Here is a 13,599-nt window from a genome sequence, read left to right as displayed (position 1 = left end):
CATCTTTTAGTCCAACTGAGCATCTCTACCAAATTTGAGGTAATCCCCTCAAAGTGTTCCTGAGATAACAGGTTCAGAAGAATTGGACAGAAAATATAATGTGTTGGGCCACTGGCTTTGCTGGAGTGGAGACTTATAAAACAAGAAGAAAAACTGACTCAGTCTTTAGAGTTGGTAATTATATTTTCTTAATTTGACAACAGGGCTCCTAATGTGCCACTCAGATTCTTTCATTTCACCATGTCCCTCCCCGTCTGAGACTGACAGGCAATTTTGCAGTGGATTTGGCATGTGACGAATCTGAGCTTCAAGTTTGAGAGGACCAATTATTGAATTCAAATAGTCACTGAAATCCATGAAGCTGAAGCAAAGTTTTTTTATTTTATATTATAAAAGGATCACAAGGGCTGATCACAGTATAAATCCCAAAGAGACTTCATGGTTCCAACCCTTTGAAAAACTTTATAGCTTCATACAGCTTGTTGTTTTGTTTTTTACAACCTGAGACTTGCCTGTTTTTGTTAACTACCGACCAACTTTAATGTTTATAAATGTAAAGTACTTCTTTTTAACTTCAAATATTAACTTAAAATAGATCTTTGTGACTTTATCTACCTCTGTTCTGTTTATTATTACACTCAAAGCTCCTTATGAACATATGTACCTAGAAGTGTGTAACATATGCATTAATTGTTGAGAAAATATACAACCAGGAAAGGAAAACTTTAGATTAAGAACATGTAACTGTATTTTGAATACAATTAATTTGCAGATAATTAAACATAATTTATGTATTTGTACTCTTAGATTTGACATTTTTCCTGCCCTGAAAACAGGATACACACGCAGACATGAATACCCTATCAACGTGTAAATAGCTCCAGACAGTACAAACAAGACCTTGATTTGTCTCTTTGTTTGAAACAGAGTGCTGTGCAATATTGATCATTCAGGTTTGCCAGAAAGGAGAGTCGAGACATCTTATACATATTTATCACTGACGCACCCCTTTTCAGCGGCCGTCTCTCCTGTCTCCGGGTGTTTTTCTTTCAGCCACACAGCCCGGGATTGTTATGCATAGAGTGACACGACCTGCAGGCGTTGCTCAGATTCTTATCGCCATGCTCTCATCTGATGGGAACGCATGCTCTGACAAAGGCTGGTCCTCCTAGATTCTGCTCATATCTGCTTTTTAACAATTCCATCAGTGCCGGATAAGCCAGCTGGCAATAAAGACGAAAATGGCAATAGATAGAGGGATCTGGGCAGCATCTGCTCACACGAATGACCGACAGCGCAGTGATGTTTGAATCATCAAAAAGTGGTTGGAAAAATGATGAGGGAGAGATAATACGGGCCATTCTTACATATAGGACCCTGAGGAAATGTCACAGTATGGCACTATAAGGTCAAAGAGCATGAATTGCTTTTTGGTGTCAATTACTTATCATTTTTAGTTTTCATTCTTTGGTATGTTTGGGGTAACATGACATCCTTTAACTCAAAGCTTAAAGCAATAGGCTTTTATTGGATATGTACAGGTTTTTTAAATGTCTTAGTCCTCTTCAGTCTCAGGACAGACCAAGCCCGGATGTAAAGATTTGGAATGGGCAACTTTTCCCACAGTGGACTTCGTTTGAGAGTTTTTCCAAGTTTTAAAGAATGCGTGACAATAGGAAAGTGAACAAAGCCATTTATATATTATAATAATAATAATAATAATAATAACAATAATAATTATGAAGCTGTGAACGGACGATGTTGCAATTAAACACATTGAAGATTATTTTTATTGATACAGGTTTCATTAATTTAACATATTTTTAAAAAGTTTATCAGCCCAGTTTGCTTTAAAAGATGAACAAACTGTGAACCCCTCGAGACTTATAATAAAGTTGACTAATTGGGTGGGCAGAGTAGAAATTTGGGTCGGCATTGTCAACCGCTGCCCTCTTCTAGATCCAGGCCCGGGACAGATGATGTTATATTTCCACAATTCCAATTCCACAGAGAGGGAGCCCTACTTCACATTGTGATCCAATCTTATTAGTTAAAAACTGAGTAGGAGGGGCCAACATATGACTTATTGGTTTTATTGGTTGAATTGTACCACACTGAAGCCAGGAGGGAGGTGATGTAATGAAGACACGTTTTAACTTTGTGCTAAACTTTCAAGAGGAATAACTGCTGACCCATGTGGACGTCAACTCTTGAGGAAAATATCTGACTATTCAGCTCCTAGATAGCCCGGAATGATCACAAGCAGCCACCTGCAGCTGTCTGCAGTTTGGCAGGAACTGGATGGAGATCTGATCATTCACAATTAGAGCTTGTGAGCCGCTTTGGCTGGAAATAACGCTGTCGAGAGTTGTGAGAGTGAACTTAGTCATAAAAGATCAGTTTCACACAACATAGTCGACTTCCATGCTAACATGTCATGCTAGTTTCTATTAAGTGCTATAAATACCACAACCAGATGAACAGCTGCCTCTTCTCTCCAGTCTCATTTTGACATTTGATGTCAGACAGGACCCATATTTACGTCAATATCATTTGATTGGCCAGCAATTGAGTATTGCTTAAACATGATTTAGTGCCTGCACTGCTGCTTGAAATGTTTTTCTCAAGCTCTATGGCATGCAGCACGAGCAAGGCGAAACAACCGAACCACAATGCAGTTTGGCAACGCATGGCGTCATCCACAGCGAATTGGCGAATGACTGTTGAAGCATCCAATTTGTACCCGTGTGAGCTCCATAAGTCAATAACATCTAACTTTGAAACCTCCATGATAGTCTAGACTCTACTTTTTTAAGTATTTAATAAAAATGTTATCCCTATTTCTTGCTTTCATTTGTTGGACCTTGTCCCAAATCACTATTGAGAAAGGCAAACATAAAAGAGTTGTTTTAAATTCTTATTGGTTTTAATGTTCCTCTTACGGAATAATTGTAGAAGATACTACTGGATCCAGACTCAGAGCCAAATGCTTCCACCACGTGAAGTTGCCTGCCCATGTGAGGCAGTGCTCATGTGTGGAAGTGAGTGTGTGTGTGTGTTTTAACACGTGTTCCACAGGTGTGTTATGGTTTGTCTTTCAGCTGTCCGCCAGTGAAGAGCACCACAGAGCTTTTGACTCCTCAAGGGGCAAACTCTTAGCGCCCCGCTCCTCTGCGCCCGACGCACACCAGCCTCATCCTGAGTGACAGGCCGCTCCCTGCAGAGCTCGGGAGGGTAATTGGCATTCAGGATCATCTGGATGATAGGGGAGGGTGGCGAATTCCATGAGACGCCGCTCCGCGCCTCTTCTCCCGCGCCACAAAGTTCCCCAAGACCCGTACCCCATTTGCACAGAGAGAGGGAGAGAGAGAGAGCAACACGCAGTAAGAGAAAGAGAGGGAGAAACTACTTTGCATGCAGTGAGTTGGCAGTAGCATCCTCGGGGGAGACATTGTCAGTGAGGGGGAAACAGCTTTCTATGCATGAGGAGAAATCTCCTTCAGGTTTGTGTTGAAGCTACCACCCAGCCACCCCCCCATCATCCCTCCCTTTCCCAGCGCACCCACCCTCCAAAACCCCCACACCCATGTCTGTGGGAATTTATGACCTGTCACCCTGGCAGCTCGTTGGGACAGGAGGGTGGGGGGGTGTATCCAGGGGTAGGTAATAGCGGCGATGGTGTGCCGGTAGTGGGGGGTGGGGCTCTTAACGTCACTCTGGCGAGCACAATGTATCAATCTGTCCAGGGATTTTGTTCGTTCAACCGTACCGCAGCACGAAGAATTAACAAGAGAGAGCAAGAGAGAGGGGGGTGGGTGCAGGGAGGGGAGGAGGGGGAGACAAGGTTATTGTGATAGCTACCACACCTAAGCTGTCTCCCAAAACGGATCTTTCATTTCACACTCAGGAACCAACAACAAACTGACAGGAACACTCAGCCTCCATCAACATATCATTTGCCTTGCTGTCAGGTGGCATGTGGTATTTAAGGTAAAAAATTATGATAACAGCAGTGGCAATCACACACAACGCTACGATGCAGTTTTGTTTAGAGAGGCGCACAAAGTAACATGTGCCTGCAGTGTGCGGCACTGTATATTTCTCTGTGGACCTTTGATGGAGGGCATTAACCTGTAGATTTCTGCCAGCTCCCATAAATTACTCGGCCGTAGCTGTGCCCCTGAGGTGGATCATTAGTGTGCTTGATAGGTATAATGATGAAGCCTGGTGCATTGCCATTCTGAGACCCTATATTCATGACTAAAGAGTTCTCCGTGCAAAAGAAGAATTGAATTATGCCTCCTGTCGCACAGTTACCTTGAATTTAATGCATTCTGAGAGGAGAATCAATAATTTGTCAAAAGCCGCTGAAGCGTTATTGTCAATTCTGTCAAGATGAAATTATATGGAGTTATTAAACATAAGAGACACAACAGATTTTTTTGTGACAATCATAAACCGTCCTATCAAAAAACATTATTAAACAAATCAGGCTTTAATCCTTATACATTCCTCAGGATTTATTCTGCAGAAACAGTTTCTTATCCATAATCTGCAGCTTGACTAATAACATGGCTCCTGGTAGAAAGCCTCGGATGAAATAAGAAATAATACTACAGATGGCCTCCAGTCTCATAGCGATGTGGCATAGTAGCAGTCTGGAAACCAAACCAATGAGCAGGCTCCCTTAGATGGACCTGCCCACCTCCCATTCTGACCAATTGTATTTGTCCTAAAACTGCATGGACCGATCACAACAATGTATAAAAGCTGGATATGTTATTTTTAACAACCAAGATGGCCGCTGTCATTTTCTATATGAAGAAAACAAATAACTGCAACGTGTATTTCATTTACATTTTTCTCTCACTCTGACGTGCATCACATGATTTGGTTGAAGTGACTGGTTGTTGCTCTGATCTGCGACTATTGATAACGTTTCTTTTAAATAAGAAATGAACTGATGAGACCTTTGTCTGCCAGTTAGGCTGCCACTGCCAAACACAAGTTAAATAAAATACTATAACACATCACATTTGGAATAATGTCTATAAACATAAACCTATAGATTCTGCATATTCACACGTAGGCTTTGGTTGCCTGCAGGTAAGTAGTCCATGTGGAGAGCAAAAGAGGCAGTACATGTTGACTGAAATGTATCGGCTATCAGATTTTTCATGTATCTACATACATATGCAGATAGCTGTTATGGAGATCAGCCAAAATGTCATCTGGACCTAAAACATCTACAAAAGGTATTACTGTTTGTGTATTGTGTGGAGTAATGTTCAACTTGTGATGAAAAGGAATGAATCCTACTGTAAACAGTGTTTGACAAAAAGAAGCAGCCTTGGGCCGACCGTGATTGCTTTCGGATCGACCAGCCATTGGGAGCGTCATATTCAGTAACCAGTTTAACAACGCTAAATGACACCTTAAAGTACTTTTGGGTATTTTGACCTTTTTAAAAAAATAATATACTTGATATATTTATTCAAAATGAGTCAGGCATTTGAAAAAGCTTTTTGCCTGTCTTCTGATAAAAGTGATTTCGAAAATGATTTTATCTGAAATTTAACACAAACAACAGATTTAACTAAATTCTGAGCCAATCTAAAAAGCAAGGAGAGCAACGAGCTCACCTTTATTTCAACCTTGAACCCATTGGTAGAGAATAGCTTGAGAAAATGTTATGAGTTCACATAAGAGCAACAGCACATGAGAAGGGTTGAAGAGGGAATAGGGATGGGAGCGGGAGATGGGGGTGAAGTTTTCTCTAAGAGATGAATTTTCAGGTCTATTTCAGAAGCGCAGGAGTTACCTCTGCTGTCCTGGCTGGAGTGGGAAGGTCATTCTGGAGCTGGAGAGCCAGGAGGGAGAGGAGTTGAAAGTCGAGCAATGATCAGGTAGCCGTGGGGAAGAAGGGGAGCCAAGCAGGTGGTTGTAGCAGAGAGCAGAGGTGGTGAGGAGGGCTGTGGCCTGGGGGGGAGAGGGTGGTTGCTTCAGCATCACGTCCAGTAGGAGCAGCCTGTGGTGGGTGAGCAGAGAGAGTGCAGAGGGGAGAATTTTGTGGAGGTTGAGAAATTTTCGGCCAAAGTATTGTGAACAAGCTTAAGGGCAGAGAGGACCTTCGCCAAAGGCAACTTTTCACTCGGAGCAGGTTTTCTCACAACTCAGTGTCATGCAATTTTGTGAAACACAGCCTTCATCACACAGAGATGGGTGCTTTGTGGTTGTGGTTTGCTAAAATGTCATGTTTTGGACAAGAAGCAAAGATCATAAGGCAATCATATTTCCCCTCAGGTTAGGAAACTACAAAAACACAGTAGCTTTAGCTGACGACCCCCAGTATGAGACCTGGGCAGACGAACTGCATTCGCTGTGTACACAGGGTTTATAAATGGTTTCATTATGTTAATAACTAGTTTATTAATGATTTGATTAATGATTTATTAATGCATTAATTATTGCAAATGAGCCATTGATGAGAATAATTCCTCTATATGTTGCTGTTTATTCTCCAGTATGGCACATCTCTTTTTCCAATAGTTTGTCATCTCCTCCTCCTGTGATTGACTCATTGATCACTTCTAGAGTTCCAGAGCATCTGGATCAACAGTCATTTATTGACAACTTAACATTAGGAGCAGCACATTGGATTTGTGTGAATCTTACAATAATGACTTGTAGATATTACTATTTGCAAATGACTTATTAACCTTTTTGAGGGGTTAATACTATGGTTCCAAACCTGTGGGAAGAGGCCTGACATAAGGTCACGAATAAGATATAAGGTTAATGTAAGATCATTAACAAAATAAAATAAAGGGATTAAATAAAAGCTTTTGCAGAAGAAAAATGAAGAAAGCTTTAGTCTTTTGTTAAACTGTTTGGAACACAGACATTATGAAACCTGAGGTTGTGAGTAGGCAGCACTTTGCCTTAAAGGGTCAGGAGACAAAAATGGTGGGAACTGGGGCTTAATAGAAAGTAAGAAACCTGTGACCTTTTTTAATGACTTAATTAACTGTTTTAATTGCAGATGACTTGCTAAATTTTGCTCAGTTCTTAAAACAGTGATTTCCAACCTTTGGTTTAGGAACAGGATCTTCTCTCTTTTTTCTCAAACTGTTGCTGTGTCAATGTGTAGTCGTTTCAAGTATATATATACAGTTTATATATTTTAAAAACAATCCAGGGAAGAACCATTAACCTAAACAGCTCACAACTCATAGATGCACAGTATGCAGCCTGTGGTGAGGGGTTGAGTGGAATATTTTCTGTTTTAGGATCACAATGAATTAATAGCAGATGACTTACTTCCTTGTGTTGTGGACAAATAGATCAATAAATCCTGACTTGGGGGTTCAAACCCCTGATAATCCAAGGAGCACACAAAATAAATAAAGCCCCTGAATGTGATGATTCATCTATATGTACTAATGCACCAGAGATTTCTAGACCCTAAACCAGGACTGTTTGAAACACACCATCACATCCAGTATATTTATACCATGTTATATGAGTATTAAGGGGACGAGGATGGACAGAGATTATTTGTGATACAGACCCAAAGCTCTCATCTGGATTGGCACATGGGTGTAGGCTCAGTTTATCTTTGTTTACTATACTTTTTCAGGACTCTAAAAACTATTAAAATAAAACAGTCAGAAAAATGAACTGTGCTCATTAGTTAAACTGTACACATATAAGACATATGCACCATATGAAGAGTGTTTGTAATTAGACAGTGATTTGCTTTGAAAAGTTACAAGCCAAAACAATGCAAGACCCAGAAATCTAAGCGTATTTTCTCGATTTTTAAATGATGGTTTAAATTCACCTCTTAAGTATGTTTATACAACACAATACTCAAGTAACAATCCCATCTTCATGTGAACTGAAGCCCCTATTTTGTCCTAGTGCACCGAATAAAGTGACAATTCGGCCAAATGCTGAAAAGTTGAAACACATCTTTAATCATGCAGATGACTTGCTTTGGTGCTGGTTCCTAAAGTAGTAAAACAAAAAATATATATACAATTAATCAGTGCTAGCAGTTTACTATGACCAATAGTTGTGTTTTGTTAGGCGCACCCTAGTGGCCATAGTAAACGCATGCTGCTGATATGGGTCACACCTGAGGCTATGGACAAGTTGTTGAGGTTGCTCGTATGGGGCTTTGCGGTAAATGTCAACATAAAAAGTGAGAAACCATCTGATAATAGCTACATTACTGCTGATACCACAATGTTTCATAGCGTTCAGGCTGCTGTAGTATGGCATACAAAGTATGCATACAAAGATCACTGTTCAATTCCTACTCACACTATATAATCAATAACTTGACATATGCACTAAAACGAGAAAAAGAAGTTGCCATGATATTTTATTTTAATACATGTCTAATCTCTGTGTAACTCCTCCAGCTTCCAGTTTGATACAGAACTTATCTATAGTTGGCTTTGCTAGACTGGCTTAATGTCCCTCACCGGCTGACTTCTCTTACCCTGCAAAGCAATCTTTGTGTTTGTCTGCAGAGGGGCCATGAATATCTCCCGCCTGCTTTAAGTAGAACAGCATCGACACATGGCTGAGCGAGGAGACATCTTCCGCTCCAATGGCCAGTGTGGACAGAATGATGGAAGCCACTAAGAGAGGCGATCCTCTTTTCTCTGGCCCCAGTGTCTGTCTGGCAGCCGCTCAATCGCCTGTGACTTTGTAATATACAATTGGATTCCCCTTGCCTGCCATAACATCCTTTTGCAGATGAGACTCTGGATGACCCGCCAAGGAGGTAGGTTCGAACATATTGACTCCTTTGCATATGCAACAGCTCCCTCTCAGCGGGGCTTGCCAGCGCTGAGACAGAGTGTGGTCGTTAGGGTGTAGCTGCAGGGTCCATTGATGGAGAAGGACATGCGTGCTCCTCTTTTCAACTGAAACTTACTTGGAAAAGAAAATCGCCCTTTCACTTTGGAGACATAATGGAGGCATTTCTGTAGACTGCATCTGCACACCTATACAACAGATGTCCAGCAGTGAAACAGAGATGGATTTTTCCAGGTCTTAAAAAACAAAGCTCCATATATATAACGGTAAGAGAAAAAATCCTTCAAGTCAGAGAGACAGTGCAGTAAGAAGGCCTCCCACTGACTGATAGGGCTGTCCAGGCTTCATCTGTGAATATATTCCCAGCACTGATGAGTCTTTTCGCATTGCTTTGTTCCTGTCGGAGACACATTCCCACGCTGAAAAGCTGTGCAGTGTCTTTTTTTCCTAGTCTCCTCTGAATTGTCTGTGGTTATTGTTATACAAAGACTCAAAATCCTCTGTCCTCTTCACCTCTGTGTGCAGTGCACAATAGAGAGATTCATAAATGTAGCTTTGTTTTATACAAACTTTCATGTTTGTTTTAACCTCTAAATTATAGTCAGGAAGCAGTTTATCAGTTTGGCTATTATTTTGGAGGCTGGATGTCTCCCCGCCTCCTCTCCCTCTGACTTATTGTTGTAATGTCTTCCGACTCTGTTTAGCTATTTTTATTCCCTTTTTTTTTGTCATTTCTTTCATCCAATTTCTTCTCAGACACAAAAGACTTCTTTATAAAAGTAAAGGAAGAAGAGTGACAAGTCCTGGATAGCTTGAAAAGTGTGTCAGCGTGTGTTATTTGGAAGCATGATCTGAATATTGAGCAGGCGGACTGCGTTTGATGAACAACCCCAGAAAAACTGTCATATCCTAAATTTTATTAAATAAGAAGGTCAATCAGTAGTGTCTTTACAAAATGTTTCCACCCAAAGGATTTGCTGTCCCGCTGACATCTTAACTCATTTTCCCCACAGCAAGGAACCAAATGTTGAAAAGAGAGAGGCGAAAAATGCCTGATCTGTGTGTGACCGTGTGAGGCGAACAGAGGTCCAGTGTTGACTCAGGGCCCTTGAGGGACCGACCTCGGTGGAAGTGACACAGAGCTGGAGCAGAGAAAGAATGGTCCAGGTGTGACCTCTGACCTTTGGACGAAGTTATAACTAGAACACTGAGCTCAGTTGAGACACTTTATCTTAATTTAAAGCCAGGTTGTCTCAGCCTCTATGGCCCGAACACTGACTCTTGTATGAAGGTGGCAAAGCTTTTTTGCTACTTTAAAGAAACTTCTTCATGTTACAACTGCATCAAGGTTATTGGGCTCAGCAGCTGGATTTTAGGTCCATTAGAAGGAGAACAAAATGGAGTAAAATCTGGGAATGTATTAAGAATTAGAATACAAAGTTATATTTTCTGCCAGTCAAAAGACTATTGTACAGTCGGTCTACAATTTGTGGAAGAGAGCAGCATTGCATGATGTTGAGTTATAAAGCTGCACTAGAAAAACTGCTTAGTTCCTGCCTCTCTCTGGTTACATTTGAATACAGTACTTACAGTGTCTGGTCACAGTAGCATTAGCTTAACCTCTTGTTCAAAATGAACTCAATATTAGAATTTATAATATTTGTGAATAACCCAACTTTATTTTTTGTACAGAAGTCTCCCTCGTAAAACAGATCAAGGTCGATTAAAGGATTAAAATGCTTGATATTGGTATTACCAAATATTTATCACTGCTGTTGTCATGGGAGGACCTTACTACTTCAGTTTTCCCTTTGTTTTTTTCGTGCATTTTCCCTCAAGTATTGCATCTTTGTGCTGCAATTGAAAAACAACTCCAGCCTCATGATGTGGTGTGCATGCTGGTGCGTGGACTAAAGAAACGGAGGTGGACACATAAACATGAACACCAAAATTTAACCTTGACTCAACTTGGAAATTGATGCAAATGAGAAATATAATTCTATAATTCTTAAGTCACAAATCTTAGACTGCATGAATACATAAATATATACAAATCCTGACAAAATGTACATTTAATCAACAAGAGGATCATTCTTTTTACAGTATATGCTTCTGACTCCTTCATCCATGGCTGTGACTCAGGAGTGGGTCTGTAGTTATTCATAGGGTCGTTGTTTAGAAAACTAGTCATAGCAGCTGAGGAATAAGGGCCTTTTACTTTGCTAAATTTATGTAATATGCAGTGTAATTTCTATTCATCGAGACTACACAAATGGTGGTATTGCACAAGTTTATTGTGACAATCTCATTATGATCACAAATAACTATTCACAGCGAAAAAAGTAGCCCATGCAAACATGGATTATGTTGGAAATGTGATGATATCTAGCTATTATTATGGAGAAAAAAAGATAACAGCACTGTTGCTTACTATATTTATGTCCTTCCTGTGGGGACTTGTTTTGCTCTGCTTTTCCTGTTTCTTAAATTACTTTCTTACAGAAAGGGAAATTGTGGAAATTGTTCACAGTAAATGTAATAAACTCTTAAAAAGCTTTTATGACAATAGCATGCAGCTCTTTAATGCTTTGATTTTACAAAAGCAGTGAATTAATTCCTCCCTCTGTGATCCCTCACAGTGTCAGAGGATTTCTCTGCTGTTTGTCATCAGACAAATGCTTAAGCTATATCCTTGGAGAAATAACTTCATTCAATTCAATTTCCTTTAATTAGTCACAAACAAAAATCTGCTATTTTTTAACATCTTGGACGAAGGGTTGAAAAAAGAAAAGAAATCCTTTCATGTTTGGAAAACAAAGTGAGAATTCTTAGCACCAGTGTAAAGATTTGTATTTAGTTGCATTTTTTGTCTATATCATACTTGCAGCATGTAAATTATCAAGAGATTTATGTACATACTAGATACAAGTTGATGACATATTAATCAGTGGATGCTTCCAGGTATAGCCTACTTTTGATATGAATAAATATGAGAAAAAGCAGCTTGCAATGCAACGAGGAACAGAACATTTAACACTGTTGTTCCCTGCCAACAGTCAAACACGGGAAAGTCCCAAGCTGATTGAAATCAAATGAAAACAAGGAAGACATTGCCCAAAGCTTACTACATGTTAAATCACAGCGTTCTCTGCATTTGATTCTTACTGAGAATCTCCTCAGCTGGAAAATAAAAACAAAATGTCGAACTGTGGCTCATCCCACATGCAAATGAGATGCACGCAATTAAAGCCTCACAGTGACTTACTGATGTTGTTGCTGTCAATGTAGTTTTATTTTCCTTACAGTAGATTCAATACTAACAAACAAATGCCAAAGCAGTGCTGTGGGAACAATATTTATTGAACAAGGACAAATCATCTCATTAGAAAAATCTGGATTTTATAAAAGCCAAACAATAGTTAAACTTTAAAAAAATAATTTGGAGATGAATTATAACTCAAATATCTATTTCATTTGAGCAAACAGAATTCTATTTTTCCTCAGTAAATGTGATATCCAGCTAACACACTATAATAACCTCCCACTCATTTGCCCTCTCACCGCCTGTGCTCTGCGCTCAGCCTGACAGCGAGTATGTCTCACCTCCAGCCAATAAGTAAATGCTTTGTGTTTTTGTTAGCTAATTCATAATGAGCTGTTTTATCTCCCATCTGATGGTTGTAAGGATCATTAGGAGGGAGGGAAGTTCGGAGACTGCTGTGTTTGTAGTCTGTACTTTACTTAATTCAGAAACCATGTCAAGGTACAGTAGAGAACTCAGCTACTTTGCTAAGTGGAATATGATTAATGCTATGCAGCTTAAAATAATACTATTACTATATATTTGAACTGACTGATATCTGTAAAACACTAAAATGACCTGGTTTTCATCATTCACTATGAAAATGATACTTATTGTAAATTACTTAAATTGAATTCTAGTGCTTGAATTAAAGTTTATCCTGTTCTGTCCCACACACTGTCCTGTTCTGTCCCCTGTTCTGTTCCACACACATATATACATATAAAGAATAATAGTCTTATAATTTGGTTGGTTGGTTAAATTGGTATAATGTGTTCGCCAGACTGGATATAGTGGCTAGGCTACATGCTAGTTAAAATATAGCTCTAATACTAGCGTTGGGTACATTGGCATATTTGTTGTAAAACAGGCCAACTGGCATTGAATTTGTATGTATCGGGGGTAATGCTGGGGTGACCACACCCAACCAGATGTATTATCATATGCTGCTGATTGTGTGGCCTTCTTTCAGCCAATTTTCAATCCTGGTGTTATATAAGAGAGCTATAGAGATGCTGCTCTATGTGCTAGATTATGTTGCTATGGAACAAAGCCAGTGCTTAGAAAATTTAGCAATGTGCTGGTGGTGCCTTTCAAATCTTTATCAATGCAAAAACCATAGATTCCCACTTATTGTGAAATCATTGTATCAGTGAGTGATGATCAAAATATTGACCTTTTTTTGTGGCTGGCAGTTTTGTTCATGCAATACTTTGTGTGCCTTTGACAGGTACAAATACATCTCATAAAAAAAATGAACATGATACAACTCCGATGCTGCACTTAAAATGAAATACACTCCCCTTGTTCATGGGTGCATAAAGTTTTATTGTCCGACTGATCTTCGAGACACAGTGGGAGCTCTGCTTGACTTGCTGCATCTTGTCCAGGCCAGTGGGTAATGACAGATATCCGCCCACCTCCTCCTGTCCAACTTGACCACAGCCAACACCGCCGCCTTGGCC

The 13,599-nt window shown here is 39.9% G+C and overlaps 1 long non-coding RNA gene across 1 annotated transcript in view; it reads right to left on the bottom strand.

Annotated features, from left to right (window-relative positions):
* Positions 1-5,821: 5,821 nt before the first annotated feature.
* Positions 5,822-13,599, bottom strand: part of LOC138412412 (uncharacterized) — an 87,755-nt gene continuing 79,977 nt past the window's right edge. Inside the window, exon 3 of the long non-coding RNA XR_011244817.1 lies at positions 5,822-6,028. This is a non-coding gene — a long non-coding RNA (uncharacterized lncRNA). The remainder of the gene's footprint in view (positions 6,029-13,599) is intronic.

This window comes from Paralichthys olivaceus, chromosome 1, assembly GCF_024713975.1.
Source record: "Paralichthys olivaceus isolate ysfri-2021 chromosome 1, ASM2471397v2, whole genome shotgun sequence".
NCBI lineage: Eukaryota > Metazoa > Chordata > Actinopteri > Pleuronectiformes > Paralichthyidae > Paralichthys > Paralichthys olivaceus.
The sequence above is the reverse complement of the archived record's forward strand: the minus strand, read 5'-3'. Positions and strand labels throughout refer to the sequence as shown.